General features: G+C 37.0%; 1 pseudogene; it reads right to left on the bottom strand.

The window, feature by feature from the left end:
* Window positions 1-3,669: 3,669 nt before the first annotated feature.
* LOC137714844 (nucleolar GTP-binding protein 1-like) lies at window positions 3,670-5,338 on the bottom strand (annotated as a pseudogene).
* Between the last annotated feature and the right edge of the window lie 8,031 nt (window positions 5,339-13,369).

The raw sequence follows: 13,369 nt of genomic DNA on the forward strand, positions 1-13,369 counted from the left end.
AGCTTTGTATTTGCATGCTAACTGTTTAACCTTTACAAAAATGTACGATTGTATAAGTTTAGCACGGCTGGAGACTATGGTTGGTCCTTAATGGGGTGGAATTCCTACGAGAGCGCAATCTTTATTTGAAGTGCCAGAATGATCAGTTATTGTAAGCATGCAGTCGTGTTGAGTTGTGAATAACTTCTGAATTCTTCATTGAAAAATGAGTGAAACGTATGAAAACTTAACTGTAAGGTAGGAACTGCATAACAATTAGATAATCCTCAGCTTGCGAGGGGTGCCCATTGAGCTGCTTGAGTCTTCGGGCATTAATGTAGTAGGAGGTCACGCATGGTACTTCCTCAAATTGTAGGCATTCCACTGCTTTTCGATCTCTTTGTCGTTTATGGTGGCGAAGTTATAACTACCCTTGTTGTCTACTCTGTTGATCTTGTACGAACCCTCCCAGATGGGATCCATATTTTTAGAGCATTTTCTGAAGGCAATGATGAAGGCTTTTCTTAGGACTAGATCTTCGGGCTGGAACTGTCAGATCTTTGCCCTTTTATTGCAATTGAAGTGAGCTGCTGGTGATAGGCTGCGATGTGAGTGATGACCTTCTTGTGTTCCTCCTTTGCCAGAATAAACTAGTTAGTGAATTAATTTGCAAACAAATAATATTTGTGCGAAATAAAAAATTGCTATGTGATCGTTGAGATTAATTAAACAATTTATGGGAACTTGTTAGTTGCGTTTATGGTACCAAAATAAATACCAAATTAGAAACTCTCGTACTTGATACCTTACATTAGTAAGTACGTTGCTAAAGTAGTTTTATAGGAAAATACGTTTTTCATTTTACGAATGACTCGCACCTTTGCCTCATCTCTCTAAAGCATCATTTTATGAGAAAATCAAAAGTTACTCATTCTTTCCACCATTATAGCCGGACTAAACATGTTTCCAATTGTGGTCATTTTGCTTTTGGTGAGTTGCGCACTTCCAACGTTGGCGCATTTGGATGACTCGTCGACTGTGGTTGAGTGCAAAAACAATTTCAGCATAAAGTATGCATTCAACGTGTACAACTATATTTTCAAGGGGAAGAAAATTGGTGACTTTAGTTGCAGGGCCTTTGTGGCTTTAGGAAGACGATGCCATAATGTTTTCGTGAACAACACCTTTACTTATGAACACACCGGGAAAAGAACTGTCATTCAAGCCAGGGCTGATCGAGTATTTAATCATTGTATAATTGCAATTTCTATCCCACCTCCATCTTCGCTATCTTAAACAGAGAATTGAACTTCTCTAGGGCTAACAAATTTGTGGGATGTTTCATGAATTAGAGTAAAATTTCTATGTATTTGCTTTGATGTCTTGTTATGACTTCACTTTGTTCCTTTGAGTTGTAAAGCATTTTCTAAATGATTGAGGAATGAACAAAAGTAATAAAAACTACCACGCCAATTTAAAAAACTTTGTGAAACATCATAAGTAGTAGAGATCAATTTTACATTTGTACGCCTTTTACCCATGCATTACGTTTGGTTATTGCAGCTACATTGCATATTGATGTGTAATGCTTGTTTTTCTAAAAACTTATGCTGCTCGTCCCATTTCTAGCATGTACGGAACTATTGTCCGCTATATGGCTGCTCGTATGCTCACAATCTTCCTGGTAACAGTCATACGTGTCCTCTTTATTATTTCCGAGTCCAAATTGAGAAAGATGAAAAGTTTGCAATGGCGTATTGCCCAAAATTCTTACAAACCGACGTTGAGATAGGCTTATGAAAGAGTCTTCATCAACTCCTATTGGCCTTTTGGTTCAAGTTGTTATGCACATGCTACATTTTGTAAAAGTGTGTTACCTCTGTATCTTTTATCTTTCTTTATTTGGTCTGAATAACCAAAACTAGGATATTTGTTGAATAATTTGACACTTATTATTGACGTAATTGTAGCTCGTTAATGTTATATTCAGGCGTGCGGGACATGAGTATTGTACCATAAGCAGTAGGGTGTGATATAATATTTGTGCTAAAATGAGTTTACCAAGAAAGGGGTGCTCATTTACTTAATCTATTGTTCTTCAACGATTCTTCGCTTCTTAACAAATTTAATCTCTTACGTCATATTTTCATTTTGATATAGTAGTACTAATATACTCGAGAAATACGTTTGTCCATTTGCTGCAGAACAATTAAGGCTTGTCGCGTTCTTTTTTCTTGCTTTTAGTCTCTTTTTCACGCAACGATAGTCATGACATGCAAGTTCAATTCACGGTTTTCACAACTCTATTGTGATAAACTAGTCAGTGAATTAATTTGCAAACACGTAATATTTGTGCGAAATAATAAATAGCTATGTAATTGTTGACATTAATTAAACAATTTATGGGAACTTCTAAGTTGCATTTATGGTACCAAATAAATACCAAATTAGAAACTCTCATATTTGATACCTCACATCAGTAAATACGTTGCTAAAGTAGTTTTAAGGAAAATGCGTTTTTCATTTTACAAATGACTTGCACCTTTGTCTCATCCCTTATAAGTGTAGAACTCCTTGCATCAAAGTTCAACTGCATCTAAGGGATAAAATCAATAGTTATTCATCCTTTCCACCATTATGGCCAGACTAAACATGTTTCCAATTGTGGTCATTTTGCTTTTGGCGAGTTGCGCACTTCCAATGTTGGCACATTTGGATGACTCGCCGGCCGTGGTTGAGTGCAAAAAACATTTCAGCATAAAGTATGCATTCGACGTGTACAACTATATTTTCAAAGGGAAGAAAATTGGTGACTTTAGTTGCCGGGCCCTTGTGGCATTGGGAAGACCGTGCCATAATATTTTCGTGAACAACACCTTTACTTATGAACACACCGGGAACAGAACTACCATTCAAGCCAGAGCTGATCGAGTATTTAATCATTGTATAATTGCAACTTCTGTCCCACCTCCTTCTTAGCTATCTTAAATAGAGAATCGAACTTTTGTAGGGCTAACAAATTTGTGGGATGTTTCATGAGTTAGAATAAAATTTCGATGTATTTGCTTTGATGCCTTGTTACGACTTCACTTTGTTGCTTTGAGTTGTAAAGCATTTTCTAAATGGTTGAGGAATGAACAATAGTAATAAAACATTTACCACGCCAATTTAAAAAACTTCCTGAAACATCGTAAGTAATAAAGATCAGTTTTACATTTGTTCGACCTTTACCCGTGCATTACATTTTGTTATTGCAACTACACTGAATATTGATGTGTAACGCTTGTTTTTCTAAAAACTTATGTTGCTTGTCCTATTTCAAGCATGTATAGAACTATTGTCCGGTATATGGCTACTCGTATAATCACGATCTTCCATATAATAGTTATACATGTCTTCTTTATTTTTTTGGGGTTTAATTTGAGAGAGATGAAAAGCCATAGCGTATTGACCAAAATTCATACAATGAAATAGGCTTATGAAAGACTCTTGATTGACTCATTTTGGCATTTTGGTTCAAGTTGTTATGCACATGCTATACTTCGTAAAAGTGGGTTCATTTTGCACACCTCCGTATTTTTTTTTTTTTTATCTTTTTTTCCTTTGGTCTGAATAACCAAAACTAGAATATTTGTTGAATGATTTAAAGCTTATCATTGACACAACTAGCTGTTTTAATTGATTTGAAATTTATATGTCCATAGCGACGCCACCGTCAGTAACACCCCTGTCAACTGATCTCTCCCTTTTCCGACCCCTGGAGACAGATCTGCTTCCGGCGCTCGATAAATTGACATAGTAGGATAAATCCCCAACTTTGTAAGCTGCCTCCCCATTCTCTTTGTTGCGAACTCCCTATCCTCGTCGAATTTCCTTGGTACAGTTGGTCGACTCTCTGCCGTACTTTTCTTCATTCCATGTTGTTGAATGAGAATGCTTTTCTTTTTCCTTATCTCAGCCAACGTCTTCTGCTCTTCTGGAGTCAGTTCCATTCCATCTCAAAATCATCATCACCCTCCTCTTCCTGCCGGAGTCTTTCTTCTCGTTCCAACTCCTCAAGCCTATGCAAAATATCAGGATCAACAAAGTCAAACACATTGTGCCCGTCAAGATTTTCTGGCATGACATCCTCTTTCCATTCATCATTAACTAAGATATAGTGCTTCTTCAAACTGGCAGAGTACACACCAACACCGTCATTCTCATTCTCCAAATCTCTTTCTGTACTCCTCTTTTCCTTCTCCACCGCTTGCTTAGACTTAGCTTCTAAAACTACCTGAGGTATACATAGAGGCCTTTCCTTATTGTCACACGGCCTTCGCATTGCAACATGAAATTTAAGCAGTCATTTATTCTTTTGGATTTCATCTTCAGCTCAACTCTCTGATTCAACAACCTCTCACAAGCTGCATTCTTTACAGACATCACCCCCTCATCGATCAAAGTGCTCATGGTCAAGAGTACCCCCTCATCATTCGTAGCCTCACCTCCTTGACCAACCACTGTCTTCATTGCTTCATTTTTCATCTCTGCGACCAACTTTTTGTCTTCCTCGGATATACCGTCAAATGGCTGCAAATCAGTCTTATTGCAGACTATAATCAGTGGTTTGTTCATAAACAGAGACTTAATCCTGTGAAAAAGAGTTGTCTGTTGGGCATTGTTGTACCCACAAGACCCTGAGATGTCCAAGAAGAACAACGCCGCAGCACTCAAGTGGGCCAGAGCTGTGATGCGGCACATCTCACTACTATTTGGTGGTGAAAGCATAGGGCTGGACATCCTCATCAGCCCTAGTAATCTTGTTAATGAATGAACTCTTTCCAACATTCGGATAGCCACAAATCAATACTGTCATGGTATTAGGGTCAATTGAAGGTAGCCTAGCCACGTGTTGCCTAATTTGTTCTAGGTAAGCTAAACTAGGATCAATCCTCTTTATAACCATGCACATGCGACCAAGAGCAACAACCTTGAGACATTCATATCAGTAAAGTGAATCCCCATACTTCAACAATTTCAGAGTCTTTAGAAATCTTTCCAATAAGGTTCCTTGCAGTATTGATTTGGCCAAGTGCAAGCTTGTAGTGGTCTTTGTTGTAGAGAACATGAAGAAGGTTACCCTAGAAAGGATGGATGTCATCAAGCCTAGGAAACACATCGTTGATTCTGGAGAGCTTCTCATGAAAATTTTGCTGGGTATATTTCACCTTGCACATATAGAACTGACGAAGGCGGCAAATGGCATATAACCCTTGTGGACAACGGTTGGGGTCTGCCGCTGGGTGCGAGATAAGATAATGTCAATGAAGTCCTTCCCATTTGGCACAACAGTCATCTTCTTGAAGTTATATTGCATTTACTAATTGGTCTGCTTACAAAAAAGAATAAGATCAAGTTAATACCAAGGTCGATTACCATACACTCAAAGTAAAAGACAAAGTATCCAATTCAGTCCTAATTCCGAAACTGATTTTCACAGCACATAATTTGATTCGAAACGTGTAGCATACATTTGCATTAGTCTTTAATAATAAAGAAGCACAAAAGTCCAACTGCTCAACCCAAAAATTTATAACCACCCCGCCAACACCATAACATCACCACCAGATAAAGGCTAATTACACGTAGTGGACCTATTCCACCGGAAACAACGAAGCACTAATTTCATCACCAAAATCGTAACTTTCATGATGAAAGGGAAATTCATGTCAAAACCCAACAAAACTCAGCTGAATATTAAAACCTTGACCACAACCCAACCAAACTGGCCCAACAGGTTCGATTTGTTGCAGGTTTTTGTTTTCGAAATGTTTTGTGGTTAATTTTAAACCTTCCTGAACCAAACCGAAGACCTTTATTAGGAGAACCAAAAAACAAAAAAACCAAACGCCTTTAAATTAATTTATATTGCACTTGAAAATCTTTAACCTGACCCGCTCCTACATTATTTCTCAATTTTTCTCAATTCTCTCAACGACACGAAAAATAACTGAAACCCCCTAAATAATATTTGTTGCTCAAATTCTCACCACGAAGTCCTTGAAAATTTTGGTAGAAGTCATATGTAAGCAGTGTTTTACCCCTCATTAGAGGCCCTAAACTTAGACTTCAGTACTAAAACACAAATCGGGTTCGGTATATACTCACCGAAGACCTTTTTAAACTTAATTATTGGAAACATAGCTTACTAACATGGTTAGCCTAATTGGCAAACGCATGGGCCGTATTTTGTACACCTCTTCGAGAGGGTATAGGAGGGCAGAACCAGATCACTTCCAGATCCAAAGGAACTGAGCCCAATGATCAAATTATTCAAACCATTGAAATTTAATTCAACGACTACAATTATTATAACTTTTCGAGGGGCTCCATGTTTGTAGCCGTTGAATCAAATTTCAATGGTCCGAATTATTTGATCCTTAGGCTCAGATTTTTTGGGTCCGAAGGGAATCCGGTTCCTAGGAGGGGTTCTCTTAGTAATATTTGTGGGACCATTATTTTTTGAAATAGTGATTGTAACTTTGTTTTGAACAATTTAGAAAAATTAATATCACAATTTAGAAAAAATGAAGATTTTTTTTTTTTTTCAGTTTTATAAACAATGACACACCCCGACCCGGAATGACCACTTGGACTCTTAATCAAGATATGCTGGCCGACACCCGGAAGGTGACGAAACCATAAAATGTAGTGATATGGAAAATGTGAATAAATTTAAACCTAAAAGTGCCTAAATATAAGAGTGCGCTTGTGAGCCGGAATGAACCCATTTTACAAGTGATGTCAGAGCATAATTAAAGTACAGTAGAGTAGGATGAGAATTATACCATTGAAGGTAATCTCCAATAATAAGATTTGCCAAGAATCCTCGCCTATACGAAAGTTCAGCTGCTACAACCTAGAGGGGCGAAAAACAAGGGTGAGTGGGCCTAAAAATAAACTTTTATAAAAACCTTTTTGAAAACATTGTAACCCCTCGTCGTAAAACAAGTATAGTTTTCAAAATATATATACTACGTATAGTATAAAAATACTTACTGTAACTTGCAATACCTCAAGGATTAAATATGTCACAAAATTAGTAAATAAGCATATAACTTCTAGTAATCACAATATCTCGCAGAAATAAATATATCACATCGAGTACTCATCGACACATGTTGACACACGAGTTCATGTAGAGTTATTCTGACATGAATATGACTAGCTGTAATAATAATATACGCTTTAGTATTACATTCACTGAAGATTGGCGATACGCGCAGCACATACGAGTCCTAATTGCCTACAATAATCTAGGATACGATTGGCACCTAGAATTGATCCAAAGTGAGCGTACAGTGCAATGTGTACATACACGTGAAAAACTGGCCCTGGCCCGGGTGAGTACTAACACCGGTGCAGCAACGATGACCAGATAACATAAATATAGTCATGCCACAGTGATTCAATAATTCTAATCAACATAACATTATTCACATCCATAAATATAATTAAGGCATCAATAATAATACGCATACATGTGCATCCCATAGGATGTAGCATAACGTCATAATTTTTATCAATGCGCTAACACTTATAAACGTCATACTAATCTAGGCGTATTGTAGAAACTTTTTAGCAAATGTATAAATGGAAACTAACAAATATGTATATACTATATAAAATAAAAGACCCACTCACAGATCATGTTGTCGGGTCGAAGCCGTTCGAATTAAGAAAGCTGGAGTCACCGATAATAATCACACTTAAACATCATATTAGGACCCATTAGTAAAACTCCACCAAAACAAATAAATTTGGAAAAACAGAGTGCGAATTTGGAATCATGGCGTTGAAATACACTAAGGAGGTTCCTGACAAAATTTAGATAAAGTCAATGGAAAAGTCATCACCCTAAAAGTCAACTGAGACACCTCAATGGTCAACTATGTTAAAACTTCGAAATTTCACTAAATGGATGTCAAAAACGGACTCAGGATGTCAAAATTAGACTAGGAGGGTCTCCAAGAAATTTTCGAAAAAGTCAACACCAGAATATTCCAAAGAATATTCTGAGCCCATTTCAGAATTGCACTCAACTGAAATAATGGCCCAAGCGTTTGGGCCAAGTTTGGATCAGGTTTTAGGCTGGATCTGGGCTTAAGACCTTTTTTTTTTTTTTCTCTTCTTTTTCTCTAGCAGGTCACCAGATTCTGGGGAAAATTTTGGACGGGAAACATTTCCGGCTCCAATCGCTTCGAAACTTAACCAAAACTAGCAATCTAATATACCAAATTGAAGCTCGAAAGGAGAGGAAGAGAAATATACTAACATGGGGTCCTGCCGTGGCTGAAATTGGCTGGAAAACGGCTCAAAGTCGTTGGATATCTCGTTGAAAAACTAGTTACTTCCCCTGCGTCGTTTCTGCACCAAAACTTCTACCAAAATCTTAGAAAAGGCTAGAAACACAAACCAAAACATGATCCACTAAGTTCTAGGTTGTTTTTTAGACTCATTGTCGACAAAAAAATTCCAACCCAGAATACTGGGCTCGGTTTTCTAAGCGTGGTTCCAAATCGAAACTTTGCTCTGTCCTTGTTTTAAAATCATGGTGAGGGACAAGGTGGTGTCGTTGAGGGTGTTTGGGTGTCAATGGGGTTCACCGGAGAGTGGCGACTAGTGATGAGGGTGTAGTGCACGACTGCACTGAGGACTCATTAAAGCACGTTGGTTGTATGGGCTAGCAACGGTGATAGTAGTGTGGTGCGACGGAGGCGATGGAGCTAGCCGGAGCAACGATATGTTTTGTGGTGGTGGTGTCACGGTGGTTCCTGGAGAATGAGGGTGAGTGAGAGAGGGAGTGATAGAAAGAGAGAGATGAGAAAGAGAAATGAGGTAAGGTAGCAATCATTAGGTAGAGGAGTGAAATGAGGAACGTTTGAAAAATGAGAGAGAGTGTGTTCCAAGAGATAGGGAGACATGGAAAAAGTGAAGGAATGGGGTGTGGACCTCACATGTCTCACAAAACAAGCCACAAAATATCTCCCAATTGAAATTACCAAATCGCCTTCACATTCGTAAGTCTGTAAAATCTCTATCGTGGCTCCAAATTCGATTTTGCTTATGCTGCCATGTTCGGACTGTCGAGTACTACAAGGATACTCTAAAAGAATATTTCGTACGTCTCACTCTACGCTGGTCTATGAAGGTCAACACCCTCGCCTCTAAGGGCATTTTCGTCAATTCACACATTTAAAATTAATAAAGTCTTAAAAGCAGGGTCTGGTTGTCAAAATTTCGTCCCCAAAATTTCAAATAAATTGCTATACATAAAATACTCAAAGATAGATAGAAAATATATAAGGAAGAAATCAAGCTAGAGTGGTTGCATAAAAGAGGATGGCATTCCGTCGCGATCAGATTGCAGTGATTCCTCTTTCATGCCTCCAAACTCTAACTTCCCTTCTCCTTCAGTATAATACTATAATATAATACCCTTTATCAAAATGTAAAGTTAAAAGTATTTATATATGTATAATAACAACCTATCAAAATACATATATATAATAACATCAAGTTAAAAATTTTGTTTTGAAATTAAACTGAACATGGAATATTTTTCACCTATGCACTCATTGAGTCACGTACTCCGAAGGTATGTATGTAGTATCTTTAGGTCGAGCCCAAACAATAAATAGGTAAATTTATAATAAATAAGTATACTAACGTAAACGGACCTACCTATCCATTTGTTTAACGAATCCAACAAATAAATTATCAATATTACGGTCTGCAATTCGTAATACCAACAATGCATTGTTGTCTCTATAAGCAAGTAATAAATCCCCGAGGGTACAATATTACCATCATGCCCCAATTGGGAACTACACATAAGTCATCTAATTAACGCTTTGATTCGTGCTCACACACTACCCTTTCAGGCGACAACGCAAATAGTACATAATTTTCTAAATTGTAATCATAATCATTCAAATACTTGTTCGTAATACTCATCTGTCAATCACATATTGTGCATAAAATATTTATACCACGTCTCAAATGATACCATACCCAAAACCAGAAATGTAACCGCAGTTACACGTAACTCTAACAAAGGTAAGTGTCTAACATAACTGGCTAAAACTGTAAAACATACAAAAGCACTATGTTCTCTAAGGTCTGATAGTTCATTCAGACTAGCCATTAGTCTGAGGGTGAAATGTGGTATTGGACAAAAACTTAGTACCCATGGTTTTCAAGGAGACCTCCAAAGACTTGGAAGTGAAACGCGCATCACAGTGAGATACAGTAGTGACATGCACACCATGTAGCCGAACAATGTAATTTACCACACCTTAGCAAGTAGATTTACAGTGAATTTCTTTCGAATTGAGTAAAAAACTATGTCGAGAAGGCTAAAAGAACAATCAAGAATTTGAGGGTCAAAACAAGTCCATCAATTCTATAATACAAGGTAACTGGAATTAATGCATGACATCTCGCTACAACGGTAGCTTCTAGAAGATTTAATGACCAACAGTAAAATTCTTTCTGCAGAGTATTTGTTGGGTGATTGAAGCATTAATGGTTAAAACTAAATTAGATATCCAAGCGATTTTCCTTAGCGATTATTTGCTTCAGAACAATACAAAGTTCAGTAGGGTAGACATGTATTCAAGGTTGACCATAAATGCTTTTCGGCACAAAGAGGTGAATATGGAATCATAGTCAGAATAGACATTGATCGAAACGTTAGAAAATCCAATAAATTCAAGAATGAGTAAATTTTACTAAGTGGTCTAAAATGTAGTCCCTCTGGACCAACGAAAGAGTGAGCTGACTTGTCAAGTCGGTCGATAATCAACATAACATCATCATAACTCCACATGTACACGATAGTTCATATAGAGAGCTTATGGCGACCCATCTTCATTTGGATACAGGAAGTGATTATAACCACTTGAACGATTTCTTGATAATTCAAAAATAATGTCAAATCGATACTTGTGAACTCCAGCTAGAAAGGGATAGGAAAGGCTAGAAATGTTCAATGGTAGATATATCTTTTGTTTGGTACATAGTAATTACGTTTACACAACCGGGGTGATACACAATAGTGCAATCATAGACGTTGATTTGATTCTTCCATTGCTGCTATCAGAAATTTAGCTCATTACAATTGGAGATGTATTTAAGGGATCTAAGGTTGATAATGATTTTTGACACGTTTCTCCACAATAAAATTGTCATTCAATTTTCAAAAGAAAGTGACAACTATTGACTCTAGGTCATGAATAAGATGGTTCATTTCAAACGGTTTTACACGTTGGGAAATATAAGCGATACTCCACCATGCTGCCTCTACACAGCTGAAACATCCAAGGAAAATGTCACTATGGATTTTGAAATGATCAATGTCATCAAAAGGTGAAAAACAGAGGTAAGGTAAGATAACACTTCAATTGTCAGAAACTTTAGTCATATTCTACATCCCAAACTAAACTAACTTTCGTCAGTCGTAAGTAAGGAAAGACACTATAGCCGAAAAATCGCTAACAAATTGTTGATAAATCGATAAGATCAAAGATATCTTGAATTTCACAACACTTTGTGAGAATTTCAACCTTCTTCCACTAAACCCTTTTTGGAAAAGAAAAGAATATCGTTTACTAAGATCATGTCTCCCAAGAAAAATACCAATTTAATCAAAGTTAACAATTAAGGACTTTGGTATAAAGCTGATTGCCGGTGTTTAGAGAATTTGGTCTCACTGTCGAGGTAGATGAGAAAGTTGTCTATAAAACCACTATGAATTCGTTAGGCTATGGAACAAAACTCGGGTTACAAAGTTGGTCAGGTAGACCATTAATTTGAAGTAGGGGTTAAAGATTTTTAATCGTCATAAGACTGAGTTGCTAAAATCTAGGTACAATCCTAAGGTTCAATCTTTCACCATATATATATAGGTTTGAGATTCCCTAGATAAAGTGTTTGGTTGGGTAAATTCCTAATCGGTAAGCTTTTGTAACCAAGTTCTCTCAATAAAGTATGAGTTGTTCGAAAAATATGAGGAAAATTGGTGTAGTACAAGAAAGTGGATTAGTGGTGTACCTTACTTCACCATTTGGTGATATCCCAGGTAAAATTTTTGAGAAATGACTCCAAAAGTATACATCCTCGAAACGTACCATACTACATGATTTCACTATGCCACGTGCTAATAGGTCTTCACAACTTTCTCAATATTTAATTCGCTCTTGCAGCGGAAACTAATTCGTGCTTCAAACTAATATTTGCTTGTGGAAATGTTCGGAAAGATGGCTGATCGAAGTGGTTTTGGTTACCTAAGTGGGAAAATATGGTTAAAACAACTACAAGTTTACGGTCCTCCTACAAAGCTTGTTCTTAAGTTTCCACAATTTTACTTTCTTCGGCTCAGGTTGTCACTATTAATCAATCTATAAGTCACGCCACTAATTAACACATTTATGATATTTTGATATTGTTCGTTACCTTGAAATCGTAAACCAACGTTCTGGCATAAGGGTATCACTCCCAGATACTAGTACCTGTGTCTGGTATCAGAAATCATATTGCCTGAATACTAGGTGACAGTTCTTGGATGTTGGACAGTATCGTCAATTAGTAGCACCACAACAGACTGATTACAGATTAAAGTCCGCTCGATTGGATGATTTCGAACGACTGGTGATGCGAGATTTATACGCACACAAATTAAACCCTCTTTTCGTCAAATTGTAGTATATGTATAAGTAGGGATCGTTCTGGACCGGGGATTAGGAGGGATTGTTAATCACTTGGATTTGACTCAAAAACGTAAAAACACAATGTAAAACACTATACTAGACTCAAAGAATACAAAACTAAACTTTAAAACACTAAGACAAACCAAAAGACTCAAAACAGCACAAACATACTCAAATCTGCCTAAAAACCACTTTCTGGGCAGTTTTGAGTACAAACACAAATTTGGACAAAATTAAGTTATGACTTGACTCAAGACTCTTAAAAACACAAACTAAATGTAATTCTAACTAATCTAACACTTTAAAATAAATGGGGGATTGGATTTGACGAATTTAAAACTAAAACAGAAACTTGGAATTAAAACAAATTGTAAATATGAAATTGATGAAATGGAATGAATGGATGATAGAATAGCTAAGGGGTTCATCTCCACACATGTTACACTTATATAATAAAAAGATTTCCAATTGCATTTCAATAAATTATGAAACTCATCACCCCGGGTCAATTAGGTCCGCTTAAATTAACCGTCAAGTTTTCCTTAAGTTAATGAATTGGATGGGTTAGCGCAACGCAATTCACTACATTCTCCAAAAGTCCTTTACGTGAACAGCACAATAAAGATACAATCAAAGAT

The sequence above is a fragment of the Pyrus communis genome, chromosome 14 (genome assembly GCF_963583255.1).
Source record: "Pyrus communis chromosome 14, drPyrComm1.1, whole genome shotgun sequence".
NCBI classification, from domain to species: Eukaryota; Viridiplantae; Streptophyta; class Magnoliopsida; order Rosales; family Rosaceae; genus Pyrus; species Pyrus communis.